Here is a 16,268-nt window from a genome sequence, read left to right as displayed (position 1 = left end):
CCACTTTTCAACTTGCGCGGTAAATTTACCCTCCAAGATGAGGATCGGAACCACCGATCACGATCGGAAAGTCCGATCCCCATCTGATCCGTCTTTTCAAATTACTTTTCACCGCCTTATCATTCAGGATCGGAATGTCCGAAGCCTGTTCGGAGCTTGCGATCGACACGTGGCCTTACCTCAGTGGACCGCACGATCAGGATCGGAGCTTCCGATCGTTCCAACCCCTATAAATATCAGATCGCTCAGTCCGATTTCTTGCACCTAAATTTCTTCTCTTTTCTCTATTTCATCCGATTCCAACCTATAAAAATGCCTGTCAAACGCCGTCGCGATCAAGCGAGTTCTAGTCGCCCTATTATTATCCGTGATCCTACCCAACCAGCTGTTTTTAGGCCCATTCCTGATGATTATTTGCATCTTCCTATTCATCCGGGTCGTATCTTAGATACTACCTACTTGGCCCAATCCCATCTCCTACTGTTGAACTTAATCAATGCTCAACATTGGGAATCCTTTTTTCAGCCATCTGTCCCCGAACGAATCTTTCTTCCACTGATTCACGAGTTCTATGCAAACCTTGAACTCGAATTAGGGCATGGTGATATCACCATTGCCACGATCGTTCAAGGAAGGCATATCATCTTTTCTTCTGCTGATCTGTCCTCCTGGTTTGATCTTCCCAGGAATGGACCCGGTGAATACTTTTCCCAAACTTGGCCACAAAGTGATCCAAACTTTGATCGTAATCTCTTTCTTACTACTATTCTCGGTCGACAAGCCACTGGTGCTGACGATCGAATCCATCTCAAGAGTCTTTGTCCTGATTTCCAAATCATTCAAAAACTCATTACCACATCCATAGTTCCCCGCAGTGGAGACCTCTCCACTTGCAAATATCTGGATTTGTATATCCTTTTTCATATCATCTCCTCTCGACCTTTTAACCTTCCGCGCCTTGTTATGCAGACTATGCATCACACGGCAACGACGGCTAAAAAGGTTTCCTTTCCTTTTGCCCGATTTATTAACCGGATTTTGAGTCGTTTTGATATTGATTTTGAGGGGGTCCCTTCTCTTGAAATCCAGTCGAGTCATATCATCAACCATCAGTCTATTATCAGGATGGATTTATCTTGGAATCCTGTGTATTCTCGATGGGTTGATGATCCTAGTCGAGCTTTTTCTAGATTTTCTCCTATTACTGATTTTCATCGAGACTTTTTCTCTCTTCCTCACTCTATCCAAACCAAAGGTTTTCCGACTGGTCCGCCCAACACTGATATTCCATCCTCTTCCAGTTTTGAGGCCTTTGCATCTACCATTGGTGATCTTCCTTTTCAAGCTCCAGAGGTTCCTCCTACACCAATAAACCAATTTCCTAGCAACCGACTCCTCGAGACTCTTCATCGCATTGAGACGAGTATGCACACTCATTTTACCGAGTTGACTGCTAGAGTTGCCTCTCTGGAGACTCGATTTGATGACTTCGCCGCTCGCTATCCTCCTCCGCAGCATGATGATGACTCTTAGATTTTTATTTTATTTTTATTTGTATTTTTTCTCTTGCTTTGTATTAAAAATTATTATTGTAATGAAATTGTTGCGTATTTTTAATTCTATGTTTCATTACTTTTTGCTTATCATAAAGGGGGAGAATTAATGGTTAAAATATTAATTGGGATAAAATTTTTTTATCTGATAAAATTTGTTTATCCGTTAAACTCTGTTGCTTATAAAAATTGTTTATGATTATCGTATATTTTATCTCCTGTTTTTAACCAAGTTTTGTGATCATCAAAAAGGGGGAGATTGCTATGCCTTAAACGCATATAAATATTGAATTATGAGATTAATGTTTTTAATGCATTAACAAGTCTTATTTCTCTATGTTTTGATGATTAACAAAACTAGGTTAAAATGTTACTAATATTTACATTGAGCTTATTACAGAGTTAAAATTTTCAAGATGAATTAAGACTAAATTCATACTCAAGATCAGAAACAAAATTCGAAGAAGTATACTGCTACAGGATCGGAAGCTCCGATTGGAGATCGGAACCTCCGATCATGATCAGAAGCGTCTTCGGAAGCTAAGGGTAGATCGGAAGCTCCGATCAGGGTTCGGAAGCTCCGATCTATTTCCAGGGAGTTTTATATTGTTCGGAATGAAGAACGAAAGCTACGTAGAACAAGTTCGGAAGCTCCGATCTATGATCGGAAGGTCCGATCATTTTCTAAGAATATTATATTGTTCGGAAGCAGATCGGAGGCAATGAAGTGAAGCAGATCGGAATCACCGAACGTGATTGAACGTTCCGATCTTGAACGGCCGCCTGATAATCTTGTCCGGAAGACTTTTGCCCGACAACACATTTATTGCGCCGATCGAAAGCTCCAAAGTGGATCGGACGTTCCGATCCAGTATACCCGCGTGTCTCAGAATTCAAATTTCGAAAGCTCCGATGCAGGGATCGGAAGTTCCGATCGATGCCGAATTTTCAGCTATAAAAGGAGGCATTCCGAGGCCATTCAACATATCCCAACATCTTCAAGTCTCTCAATCCTCTCAAGCATTATTCAAGTCATTTGTTGAGCAATTTGTAGCCCCTTTTGAGTGTTCAAAATATATTCACATATCGAGTTGTATACGGGGATGTAAAATCGAGGGTTGTTTGTTTGTGATTTGGTTGCTCGGTTTTGTAAACACTTGTGTGTGAAGCCAAGTGTATTTTACGAGTGTTGAGGCTATCCTTGGAGCCCTTAAGGCCAAGAGTGTTGAGTTGTATCGGCGCGGTGATCGTGTCAAGTTGTAAGGCTATCCTTGGAGCCATCAAGGCCAAGACGTTCGAAGTGCTAGTGGATCCTTGGTTAATCGACTTAACCAAGAAGGGGAGACGTAGACGATTTATCGTCGAACTTCCATAAACATCTCTTATCCCTTTTACTGCTTTATTTACATTACGCATTTATTTACCGCACTTATTATTTGATTGCTTAAGTCTTCCACTTGCGTACTTGAATAATCGCTTTAAATTGCTAAAGTTGCCAATAGAACCTAAATCCCCCCCCCCCCCCCATTAGGTTCTAACAATTTCGGAAATTAAAAAGTCTTATTTTATGGGCTATTTTTCATGGGCTTTTTAAACTCGTATTTAAGGGACTTATTCAGACGTGAGAAGGGGTTCCGGATCGCAGCAGAGAGAACACAACGCAGAGGCGGCTACTGCTACTTCTTGGGAGATTTTCTTATTCTTTTCTTTGATTTTATTTTTATTTTTCATGATTAAAAACCTTGTTTGATCATGAATTTATTTATTGAGTAGTTTTCTTTTTCGATCAAGGCCACTTGATTGGGTCAGAAAATTTATGTATAAAACTCGTTTGTTTATTTGAGATTTTTAGACTTGATTTGATTTTATTGATTATCGAATTTATATTTGTCTTGCAAATTTCTTGGCCAGTTATTTTCTTGATTGTTAATCGATTCCAAGTCGACAGAGGAGGTTTTGAATCCGATCACTTTGACATTAAACATAGTGTAAAACTGACTAGAAATAGAATTCAGTTTCATTATGCGGTTTGGGTGTAAACTGATTTTCACAGTTATTCATGCATTCAAATTTGATTAGAATTACGAAAGTTTAGTTCATCAATATTTGAATAGGTTTGATTGTTCTAGAAATAGTCCTTTGAACAAATTAGGAAAATTTCCGTGAATTAAGATTAAGTCTGATGTCTTAGATCGACTGCTTGTTACATGAATTGTCTGGTAGCTACGTGAGTCCTTGATCGAACTTTTCCCATATTTGAATAAATCCAAAGTTTTCTGCTGCGTTTTAGTTAATTAAATTTTAATTGTAATTTTTATTTTAAAATTTGAATCATCTTTATTCATTAGTCTAGATTAAGTAGAAATAAATATATTTTGGTAATCGTATATATACAGTCCCTGTGGGTTCGACATTCGAATTTTATTCACTATCTATAATTTGACCTGGTGCGCTTGCCAGTTAATTTTTAATCATACCGATTTAGCCGGTCAATAATCCCCTAACTAGATTTGAAAACTCTGTTCAGAAACAGAGAAAGAAACAACTTTTAAAGTTAGTAAATCATGAGCATGATTTACTAGAACTCATTGAAGAAGTAGAAAAGAGTAACCATACTCTACCTACTGAGGCCTTAGAAAAATTAAGGCATAATAGTGTTAAGCGGATTACTGAGTTACAACACAGCTTATTAAAATGGCAAGTCAATTTAGTAATCCTTTTAAAAAATGACAACAAGTCCTTTCTCCATATACATTCCAATAAGAATGTTTTATTAACAATATAAAGCTGAATACTTTGCAGCCTATATTGATTCAAGGGCAGGAATTTGTACAAAAAAAGAGGATTCTTCCTTATAGATTGTGAAGAAGAATTGCCAAAAATTACTGGACGAGATTTCTCGAAAAGAATTCTAATTCTTTGCAGAGAAATAAAACAAGCAGAGATCCTTATGGGAGGCGCATGTCAGACTCCTTGGTACAAGGTAAAGACACCGCCAATGTATTTCCATGATACAGGAGCCGATATGTTGTTGGGAAATAACTTTTTACAAATGTTTAAAAATTACACACAGGATAACGAGTTAAGACGACTTATGTTCACTACCATTTGTGATCATAAGATTATCGTTCAATGACTCAAGGTTGCCTTTTATCGACAAATTCCGATTATGTTCCGCAGCCAGCGTGGTGATAAAGGAAAACTTTTTCACCCAAAAATGAAAGATTCCAGGAGGTTTGGAGAAATTATGTTGAAAATAACAAGAGAACAAGAACTCCAAATAGAAGATATGGATCTTCTCAGAGTAACTCTAACCCACAGAGATATAGAGTTGGAGAACAAGGTATCCCTTGAAGATGTCAAAAAGAGGCTCAAAGAAAGTTATAATGAGAATCCATTGGCATGGTGGGATAGAAATCAACTCAAAGTCAGCCTTAATTTAAAGGAAGGCAAAGAATATGAGTTCGTTAGATATAAGCCTATCCCGATGAACGTAACAGATCAAAGGGATAAGAGAATGATTATCAAAGAATATTTATACCTTGGTCTAATCAAAGAACGAGTGTCACCATATAGCAGTCCAGGTTTTTTGGTCAGAAATCATGGTGAAATAAAAAGAGGCAAACCCAGGTTAGTTATTAATTACCAAGGAATTAATAAAATCCTGAAGTTTGATGGGTACTTCATATCCAGTAGAAAACATCTAATTATTTGTGTGCGAAATGCTAGAGTGTTCTCAAAATTTGATTATAAGTCTGGATTTTACCAGATTCTGATGGAAGAAGGCAGTAAGAAATTCACAGACTTCTGTACACCACAAGGACATTATGTTTGGGAAGTTATGCCTACGGAATTGGCTAATGCACCCCAAATATTTCAAAGAAAGATGGATAATCTGTTTAAGGATTATTTCAACTTCATGTTTGTTTATATTGATTATATTCTTATAGCATCAAAAAGCATAGATGAATTAAACATTTAGAGATTTTGTCTAAAATTTTTAAACAAAAAGGACTTCTTTTATCTGAAAAGAAAGCAGTCATAGCGACAAGGAAAATTGAATTCCTTGGCATTGAAATTGATGAATCTGGAATAATTCTACAACCCCATATTGTGGAAAAGGAACAAAATTTTCCAGATAAACTAAAAGACGCAAAACAACTCCAAAGTTTTCTCGGAGTGGTTAATTTTGCAGGAATGTTCATAAACAACCTAGAGATTTATAGGAATGTGTTCAGTCCTTATTAAAAAAGGATGCAAGGTTTTTATGGACCGATGAACATACGAAGGGGTAAACCAACTAAAGGAGATTTGTAAGAAACTCCCAAAAATGGCTATACCCGTTGATGAAGATGATTTGGTGTTATTTACATATGCCAGTGACAATTGGTGGACTGCAGTTCTTACTAAGTTCACTGTAGATGGGGAAGTACCATGCAGATACTGTAGCGACCTTTTTACAGAATCTGAGGGTAACATATGGCATATCAACGAAAAGGAATTTTACGCAGTTAAAAAGGATTTGAAAAATAGCCTTTATTTTTAATTGCTAAAAAATTTACTTTAAAAGTTGATAATACCCAGGTAAAAGCTTCTTAAGAAATAAAATTGAATATAAACCAAAGAAAGCTAGATTATTAAGATGGCAAGCTTTATGTCAAAATTATATTTTTGATATTGTTATCATTAAATCTCATGAAAATATTCTTGCAGATTTTTTAACTAGATATGGAAGGCGGTGACGTGGATTCCATCATAAAAATGCAGAGGCATCTCAGGGAACACCTTGGGTTGCTTCAAACCGAGTTCAATCAGTAGCCATTAATGCTGAAATGGCCGGCAGGTTACAACAAGCTGATCGGATCAAAGTATATAATCAAATTATAGGATGTTTGCAATCTCAAACTCAACAATGGGTTGCTATTCAAAGGCCAATTATGAAGGCTATAGAGAAACCATTAGTTTATCATAAACAAGATATGCTAAAACCATTGGTTTTACAAGAACAAGAAATACAGCCATCGGTAGTGAAACAAGATGTTGAGGATTCTAAAACTCAAGAAACAATTGCTAATATATCATCAGCTTTTGATGATCTAGATAAAGCAACAATTGATGAGGATAACTCATCAAGTCAACCCTCTGCCTCTGGGGTAAAAAAAGAAGATCAATATTAGGCCCAACACAGACAAGGACAAATCTAATATTGATACTAACCCAACTCTCATTTCTCCATTTCAGGTTTATCAACAAATGTAGGAGAAATTAAGTACAAGAAGTTAAATTAACCCGAACACTTGCAGGGTTGATATTGTAGGGATATATCCAAGGGTTTGGTTAAAAATAATGTCAACCCTAAGGATGTAAAGCTATAATATGAATTTGGGGCTTTAGTCTCAGTTTATACAACTTCACCAAGCTTCCAGGAGATATTACAGCTACACAAATAGATTCTAGAAGCAGTCCAAGAAACATGGGTAAATAATTACCATTTGTCCAGAGGAGATGTGCTCGAGTTATACTTTTTTAATGCAGCACCAGAACCAACAAGGAAAAGATCATACAATTCTTTTCATTTCATCAAGTTAAAGATACCTGATATGAATAATCAAATATTTATCAAGGATTCTATATCTGAAGAAATACCATTGGTGAGAAAATGAAATCTCAACCAGAAGGGCATGTGGTATTTGGTTCTGTCTCACCGAGATGGACAAGGTAAAGTTTCCGTTCAAATTCTTTCAAAATTATGTGAATGGATCATTCCTGTTAAATACAATGACAAGAAAAACTACGACTTTGCGGAAGAACTCTTCGAAAAGAAAAGGAACCTTTTGTTGAACAACAAGCTACCAGGGAGTAAAGAAACTCGTCGAAAATTTTGCAATATGGCTCATATCGGAAGATGGTCAGAGAATATCTTCCTTGAATGTCCAAACCAGAAGGAGTCAGAGTTTGGAAAAACCTTCAAAGCCCAAACGGATCGGAAGGATTTTTCCGAGACAAGCAAAGGTAGACAAGGACCACTGAAGATGCGCTTTCAAAGGGGCCCACTTCAAAAACAAAAGATGCCCCGACAAAATTAAAAAAGACATGTGAGGAGAATAAAGCCAAAAAAAAAGTGGCAGACATGTGACTCCTCCATTAGTAAAAGATTCCATCAATAATGGCATAAATAATTCAAGATAGCTGTAAGATTCCCTGAAGTTTCTAGGTGAAACGAGTGGAACTTCAGCTATAAATACAGGCATTTGAGGAAGCTGAGGACATCGATCATTTCCTTCAGTTTTCTTACAAAATAAAATCATTGTACTATTTCTCTTTCTACGTTTGTATTAAGTTTATGTAATTTCATGTATTTCAAGAACAAAGCTAGGATGAGTAGCTAAACTAGTTATCTCCTCTTCTTCAAAGCAGGTTGATTTATGTAATAATATGTTGTCTGAATAAATTTTCGAAGATTTCCCCTATCATGTTGTTTTCATTTCAAAATTAAGCTTTACTATACACCTTAAGGTAGGAAAAGAAATAAGTTGTGCTAGCTACTGCTGAAGGAGTCTGTGTCAGGAACCATTGATTGCGATCGCGTGGTTCGGTTGTGAGGAGCAGCCTGTAAAACCCGGTGGACATAACCCGACAACAGTTTGGTCAAAGAGGTAATTTGTTTTAATTTACTTACGGAAGCATGATGGGATTAAGCTTTTGAATATTAAAATGGAAAATAAAGGGCAGAATAGGTATTATTTAGTTTCAAGGAAATATTCGAGACACCTTTTAAATAATAAGGGATATATTCAGGAATTTAAAACAAAAGGAATATAATGGGGACGATGTTGAAACTAGAAGGATATATTCAATAATTATCCCAATATATATATATATATATATATATATATATATATATATATAAAAGAAAATCTGATAAATTTGGTGATTAATGAATATCGAAATGTAATATATGTAGAAAATTTTGTAGATGCATAAACTTGTTAAAAACAATATTTTTCTTCTTTTTTTTTATTTTTTCCAAGGTCAAGATGCTGATAACAGTAGATATCTCAATATAAGAGATGTGTTGTCTTAGCTTCTTGAGGTAGATCGTTTGCATTTTTTTATATTTGTTTTAGATGCGGTAGTTATAGAATTTACTATTTGTTTGTAGAATGTGACTGGAAAGTATGGATTTCCTCCTATGATAGTTATTTTTTGAAAAACCACTTATTTATATTTGTAGCCCTCACTGGATTACCTATCAAAATCCATGAAATGGATTGATGTATTATTTTAGGATAAGCTAACATGCAGGTATAGAACCGTGAGTTTCATTTCGAAGTGACTAAGCTTTGGGAATAACATATGTTTATAGTGCTCCCATTATGCCAAAATTGACATTATTTTAAGTTTAGGAGCAAACGATACGCCCCTTTCCAATGTTGGTTTATGCAGAAACGCTATAGGATACTATGATGTATATTTTAAAAATTTTTGTAGACATTAATTGGTTTAATATTCTTAAATATTCGGGATCTCTGGCTGTGTTTATTGTGGAACATCACACATTTTATTATTAGTTTATGATACTTTATACTGGTTTTGGCAAATGGCATCGAGAGTTTTTTTTATCTCTACCGGTGCATTGATGAGGTACAAAGCTTGTGATATTAGTAAAGTTCAGAATTTGGCAGCTTGTGATAGTTTTTGATTGTATGTTTTAGTTGGCCACGACTCTATTTCCTTGACTTGATATTGTGGTTTTGTTCAGCTGGTTATAATTGTTTAACTATGATTTGACTATCGTTTTTTTTGGTTGAGTTAAGTTGGTTTTGAAGGTCTTACGGAAGCTAAGTTGTGCAACAAAGTTGAAGCGGAGGGAGATGCTTTTTCTTGGTTGAATCATAACTTTTTTTTCATTCGAAATGGATCAAGAATCAAGTCGTGCTTTAGACAGATTATTTATTGTGTTTCTGGCCCTGGTGGCTCTACATTTTCTGTCTATGGAGTTCTAGTTTATGTTCTGGAATTGTATGGCCTTTTTTAATTCATTTGTGTTATGGAATTTCCCGATGAACAAGTGGCTCAATATTTTCCAGTTTATGGTATAAATTTTACTTTCTGTTCTGGCATTTTTTTTACTTCATTTGTGTTATGGAATTTATTAATGAACCAATAGCTCAATATTTTCCAGTTCATGTTATAAAATTTACTTTTTTTTTCTGGGATGCCACTTCTTTTTCTTGATTGAATCAATGTTGTGTTTTTTGTGCGTCCAACATTAAACAAGAAAACCTAAGATCAAATGCGTTAAAAATTGCAGCGATAGAAATGTCAAACACAAAATATAGCCAACAATCCTCCATAATCACTACACATTCACGAATGTCTAAACACTTGAAATAATTGTCAAATCATTATGCATTTACGATAGTCTAAAGTCTTGGTACAAATACCAAATCAATACAAATTTCCAATCGTCTAAAATCTTCAACTTCCTAACCATCATGATTCAACTTCATCTCTTGAACAAAATTTTTTTTATCTTCTAGATTTCCTTCTCAACATGCAATGCATGATTACGGTTCTCAATTTATAAAGCTAACAATGCTAGTTGCAATCTATCTAGTTTTTCAGTTTGAGTAGAATTCCTCTGTGAGCTTGCGCTAGAAGTAGTGCTCGAACTTGATTCGCCGCTAGTTTGGAAAGAATCACTCTGATGTTTCTTCTCCTTATATGCCTCAAAAGCTCTTAAGCCTTCATCGCGACTGCAATATGAGTTTATGACGGATGTAAAGCGCAACTAAAATTGATGACTTGATCATATGTTTTGGCCCAGGTTCCATAGATATTAGATTTTTGTCCTATGAAAATGACGTATGTTTTTTTCTACGTAACAAGAAAAAACATTTCATTATTATATAAAACAAAACAAATAATAAAACGAAATTTGAATTAAATTGAATGACTCACCATTTGATCACATTAAAGTATAACGAGACTATATCTGCTTTAATGTTCTCAAATAATGATCTTCTGTAATTTGCTGCATGAAACCACACCTTTTTCTATTAAAATCTAAATTTCAAAACAAATTTTAAGTGACTGAAAAAAATCAGAACCCTATAAAAAAACACTAATTATCCAGAACTATATACTAAACTGATTGAAAAATTCAGTTGTGGACCATATCTTTCTTAAATGAATGACAGTAGTGAAATGGCCTTCACTAAAAATAGAAAATCAAGCTACCAATTTCAAGAACTCGAAAACACAGAATAAATGGCTTTAATCCTAAACGATTTTTATCGGAAAATTCAAACATGAGATGCAGACAGTTAGCAAAGATTCAAGCTAAATTCCAATACAATTTATCCAAAATATCATTATTGACCTGAGTTTAGTTTGTCGGCACAAAACCTTTACCTAATTCTGGCTCCGGAGTATGTCACAGATGAATTAGATGATCAGCTAGAAGAACAAAACAAGTCCTCTCCCTACGCAGTAGTACATTTAGGTTTGTGTGAGAAATATGGAAAGAAGAAGAGATGAAAGATGACACGAGAAATTATATAATGCCCACCCCATCGAAGAAAGAGGGAAGGTAGAAAGAAAATCAATGTTTTATTGTTGTAAATTTTCACCCATCAAATATTAATATGCTGAAAATGTGATGTTAATGAATGATTTTGCTGTTGTGGTAATGCCTTCAATTTTCAACCTCATCTTCCTCCTTTAATATTTTATTTCTACAACATTCTTCTCAAAACTAAGGTGGATTTGAAGTAAAGAAAACTAAATACAATGTCAAGTTTTTCCTTCCAAAAAATTGGTCGGCGATGCTGCTGCTCAAGAGTAATTTTTTTTACCTTCAATCGAAAAGGACACGGATGCGGCGTAAGCACTTAATGGAAGGAACGCCATGGTTTCTCAGAAAGGCTTCAGATGGAGAGCTCGAAATTGAGGAACGAAAGCAATTTTAGGGTTCTCAAAGAGAAGAGGCTTGAGCGACAACCAATTTTGCTAAGGAAAAAACTTTTGAAGCTTTTTGGTGCTTTTATGGAATGCTCTCGAGACTGAATTAACCATGGTTGGGGTGGGTTGGTCAAAATTGGTGCTAAAATTTTTTAAAAAAACAAAAAAAACAAAAAAAACAATGCCACGTGCCAAAAGATGACTGGCTCAGGGTAGTACCCTGAGACCAGCATCGATGCAGCCCGAGAAATGATATAATGTCCACCCCCATCAAAGAAAGAGGGAAGGTAGAAAAAAAAATCAATGTTTTATTGTTGTAAATTTTCACCCACCAAATATTAATATGTTGAAATGTGATGTTAATGAATGATTTTTCTGCTGTGGTAATGCCTTCAATTTTCACCCTCATCTTCCTCCTTTAATATTCTATTTCTACAGCATTCTTCTCAAAGCTAAGGTGGATTTGAAGCAAAGAAAAAGAAAACAATGTCAAGTTTTTCCTTCCAAAAAATTGGTTGGCGATGCTGCTGCACAAGAGTAATTTTTTACCTTCAATCTAAAAGGACACGGATGCGGCGTAAGAACTTACCGGAAGGAACATTTTGGTTTGGAAAGGCTTCAGATGGAGAGCTTAAAAATTGGGGATTGAAAGCAATTTTAGGGTTCTCAGAGAAAAGAGGCTTGAGCGACAACCAATATTTTTGCCAACGACAAAACTTTTGAAGCTTTTTGGTGCTTTTCTGGAATGCTCTAACCATGGTTGGGGTGGGTTGGTCTAAATTGGGGCTAAATTTTTTTAAAAAAAAATAAAAAAGCAATGCCACGTGTCAAAAGATGACTGGCTCAGGGTAGTACCCTGAGGGCAGCACGACGCATCCCATTTCTCGTGTCATCTTTTCTCTCTTCTTCTTTCCAAATTTTCCACATAAACCTAAATTTACTGCTGCTGCGTAGGGAGAGTACTGGCTTAGGGTAGTAACCTGAGTTCAGCATCGATGCATTTGTGTTAAAGGGTTATACTGTAATTCAAATTTATTATATTTGAAACAACCCGATACTGGAATTTTTTTTATACATATATCTACTTTAAAATAGTGATGCTACATATGTGCCCATACATATATGTATTTATACTTAAAAATAGTTTTTCATAAATATAATACATAATAAAATCGTTTGCATGCAATTAAATTAAATAATCAAGCATAAATAAAAATTTCATACAAGCAAGTTTTATAACGTAAATACGTAAAATTCATAAACCAACGTCAAATCCCATGCATACGTAAAAATCTCAAAACCATGCAAAACAATTATAGAAAATAGCATTCATGTGTGGAATAAATAATAATGTATAAAAATCCCAAAATAATCGTATCATAAGCATGCAATGGTCACGGGTGCTAGCTGCCATGAATGCTCAGACATCCTCACCACTAGTAGGGACCACATCCTCTGCTATAAAATCATCCTCACCTGCATACCATTTAAATATAGTGAGCCTAGAGGCTCAGCATGTTCCATCCAGTAATAACAAATAATATATAATAAGATCGCATGCAAGCACATATCATATAAAAATAATATCTTGAGAATATCTTATGCATGCATGATCGTAAAAAATTATGTGTAATGCTGAGTTGTAAGATAATCATAATCATAATACGTAACATCAATATGGCATGTCATCATCATAAAATCATTAGTGTGAGTCATATCAGTGATGTGTGATCATTAACATTAGCGATTGATCAATCTATAAAATCAACGTACGTGGCGGCGAGGTTCACCCAACCTTAAACCGGGGATTCCCTACGCCTCTATGCTGCCACTTTACCCAACCGTAAACCAGGGATCCATAGGCCATAAACATAAGTGAAAAGGTCATCGGGCCCGGTATCCCGACTTCCAAACCCATGAGTTGCCACAATCACTTCAACTTCTCAAAAATATTTTTTTTACATGCCCTTAATCTTTTAATAAAATAAATACATGAACCATGAGCTTAAAAATCATCTTTTTCCATTATCCTTAAAATTTTACCCGTAAATATATATTTAAATATTTTCCATAAAAATCATACTTATATAAAAATAATACATATATATATTAAATATATTTTTACGGACTATTTTACTTGTCATGGACTCGTTCGAGTAGCCTCCCCATTAACTTAAGCCCGTTAACTTAGACTGGCTTATTAACCTTCACTGGCCCATTAATATCTTAGCCCAATATAAATAAACCCAATAACTCTTATAGATCACTAGGTCCATGACAAATTAATGGGTTCACTTAAATTACTAACTTAAACCTAATAGTGCATTTTAATCACTCATGCCCATTAACATTTAATTAAAATACTTAGGCCTCTAATTAAATTACCCGAGCCCGAAATAAAATAACCCGGACCCAAATCCATATGACATGACCCAAATAACATCCATACCCGACCCGGACGACCCTGCCCGATCCCCTGACCAGCTGCCCGAACCAACCTTAACCCTATCCCTAACCCTTTCTTTAACAAACCCTACGCGTAGCCCATGTATTTCCCTTCGGCCACCCTTGGCCGGAGCCCCGCCGACAGGACTTTGCATGGCTCGGTCGTGGCCTTTCTTCCTAAACCTTGCGCACAGCCCTTGCAAACCTGCGCACAGCACCTTCATCTGCACGTCCAGCCCATGCTCAGCAATTACAGTTCGAACCCATCGTGCTACCAGACCTTAGGGGACCCTAACTCGACCCATGAACCCTTGGAACAGCCCCCTCGAACAGCCATGAACAGAAAACTAATAAAAGTTGAGCCAACATGTAAAATACATGAACATGATGCATGAATTTATGTATTTTCGTGTTTTAGACCACATTCAATGCAAACATCATAATTTTCATCATAAACAGGGTATATATGATTTAAACGGTGAGAAAGAATTGATAAAAACATGCTTTGTATTTAAAATCGCTCGAAAAACTTATAAGGTTGTGTGTATGTGTGTGTAAAGAAGCGGTTCTCTCATTTTTCTTCCAAGGTTTATGTCAAAAGAATGAGGGAATAATGAAACTAGTTTTATGTATTTATTTGTATAAATAACGGGCTTGGACTTTTTATTAAAACACTTAAATAGAATTAGCCCATTATTTATCAGCTTTAAAAATACTAATTTAACAATAAACTCACCTAATTTTCGTAATAGATAAAAGCTTGGTTTTTAAAATATTCTAAAAGCCCTTAAAATGGCCTAATTAGGTAAAAATGAACTTTTAATTATATATATATATATATATATGAACCATAATTTTCTATAAATTAAGTCTTAAAATAAATATTTAGGACTCTTCAAAACCTTAGGCATTAATTTCGATAAAAACTTTTATCTCGTTCGTCCACGGTCCCGTGTACGCGATCGTAAATCGAATTTTCTTTAAAAATTCATAACTCTCATAATATTTGGTTAAATGCCATAATTAAATTCAAAACATATAAAAATGTCACATATTTCACATAAAATATCATTTAACCGCTTTACTTTATTTTTAAATCAATTAATTCTCTAATTATGCATGCGGTTTTACGTAAACAAATTTTTGGGCGTTACAATATTTTTATGAGATCATATCATAGTTAACAAAATTATCATGACTAAACATTATTTTAAATGATAAATTTAAATTGATTAAATTTTTATAACATCACATCATAAAAATAAAAACTCATATAAATGATCTTAAAGAGGGATGCGTCGATGCTGGCCTCAAGGTACTATCCTGAGCCAGTTATATTTTGACAAGTGGCATTGCTTTTTATTTTTAATTATTTTAAATTTTAGCCCCAATTTTGACCAACCCACCCCAACCATGGTTAATTGAGTCTCGAGAGCATTCCAAAAAAGCACCAAAAAGCTTCAAAAGTTGTCTTTGGCAAAATTGGTTGTCGCTCAAGCCTCTTCTATTTGAGAACCCTAAAATTGCTTTCGATCCCCAATTTCGAGCTCTCCATCTGAAGCATTTCCAAGCAACCACGATGTTCCTTCCGGTAAGTGCTTACGCCGCATCCGTGTCCTTTTCGATTGAAGGTAAAAAAAATTAGTCTTGAGCAGCAGCATCGCCAACCAATTTTTTGGAAGGAAAAACTTGACATTGTTTTTTTTTTTTCTTTGCTTCATATCCATCTTAGTTTTGAGAAGAATGCTGTAGAAAGAAAATATTAAAGGAGAAAGATAAGGAGAAAGATGAGAGTGAAAATTGAAGGCATTATCACATGCAACAGCAAAATCATTCATTAACATCACATTTTCAGGATATTAATATTTGGTGGGTGAAAATTTAGAACAATAAAACATTGATTTCTTTTCTACCTTCCTTTTTTCTTCGATGAAGGTGGGCATTATATAATTTCTCGTGTCATCTTTTCTCTCTTTTTCTTTCCAAATTTCCCACACAAACCTAAATGTACTGCTGCGTAGAGAGAGGACTGGCTCAGGGTAGTACCCTGATGCTAACATCGACGCTTCCGTTTTAATGGGTTATACTGTAATTCAAATAGATTATATTTTTATAATATCATAACATAGTTAACAAAATTATCAAGACTAAACATTATTTTAAATGATAAATTTAAATTGATTAAATTTTTATAAGATCACATCGTAAGAAAATAAAAACTCATATAAATGATCTTAAAGAGTCTGAAGGGTTAATTTCATGATATCAATATCTTAATCGATCTTATTCATGAAATTTCTTATT

General features: G+C 35.0%; 1 long non-coding RNA gene across 1 annotated transcript; it reads right to left on the bottom strand.

Annotated features, from left to right (window-relative positions):
- Positions 1 to 10,180: 10,180 nt before the first annotated feature.
- On the bottom strand, positions 10,181 to 11,551 carry LOC140885225 (uncharacterized). Its single transcript, XR_012150843.1, has 4 exons — positions 11,414 to 11,551; positions 10,971 to 11,041; positions 10,518 to 10,590; positions 10,181 to 10,433 (listed from the first exon to the last, which is right to left on the bottom strand). It is a non-coding gene; the product is annotated as an uncharacterized lncRNA (long non-coding RNA).
- Positions 11,552 to 16,268: the final 4,717 nt, after the last annotated feature.

The sequence above is a fragment of the Henckelia pumila genome, chromosome 2, assembly GCF_033568475.1.
Source record: "Henckelia pumila isolate YLH828 chromosome 2, ASM3356847v2, whole genome shotgun sequence".
Classification (NCBI taxonomy): domain Eukaryota; kingdom Viridiplantae; phylum Streptophyta; class Magnoliopsida; order Lamiales; family Gesneriaceae; genus Henckelia; species Henckelia pumila.
The sequence above is the reverse complement of the archived record's forward strand: the minus strand, read 5'-3'. Positions and strand labels throughout refer to the sequence as shown.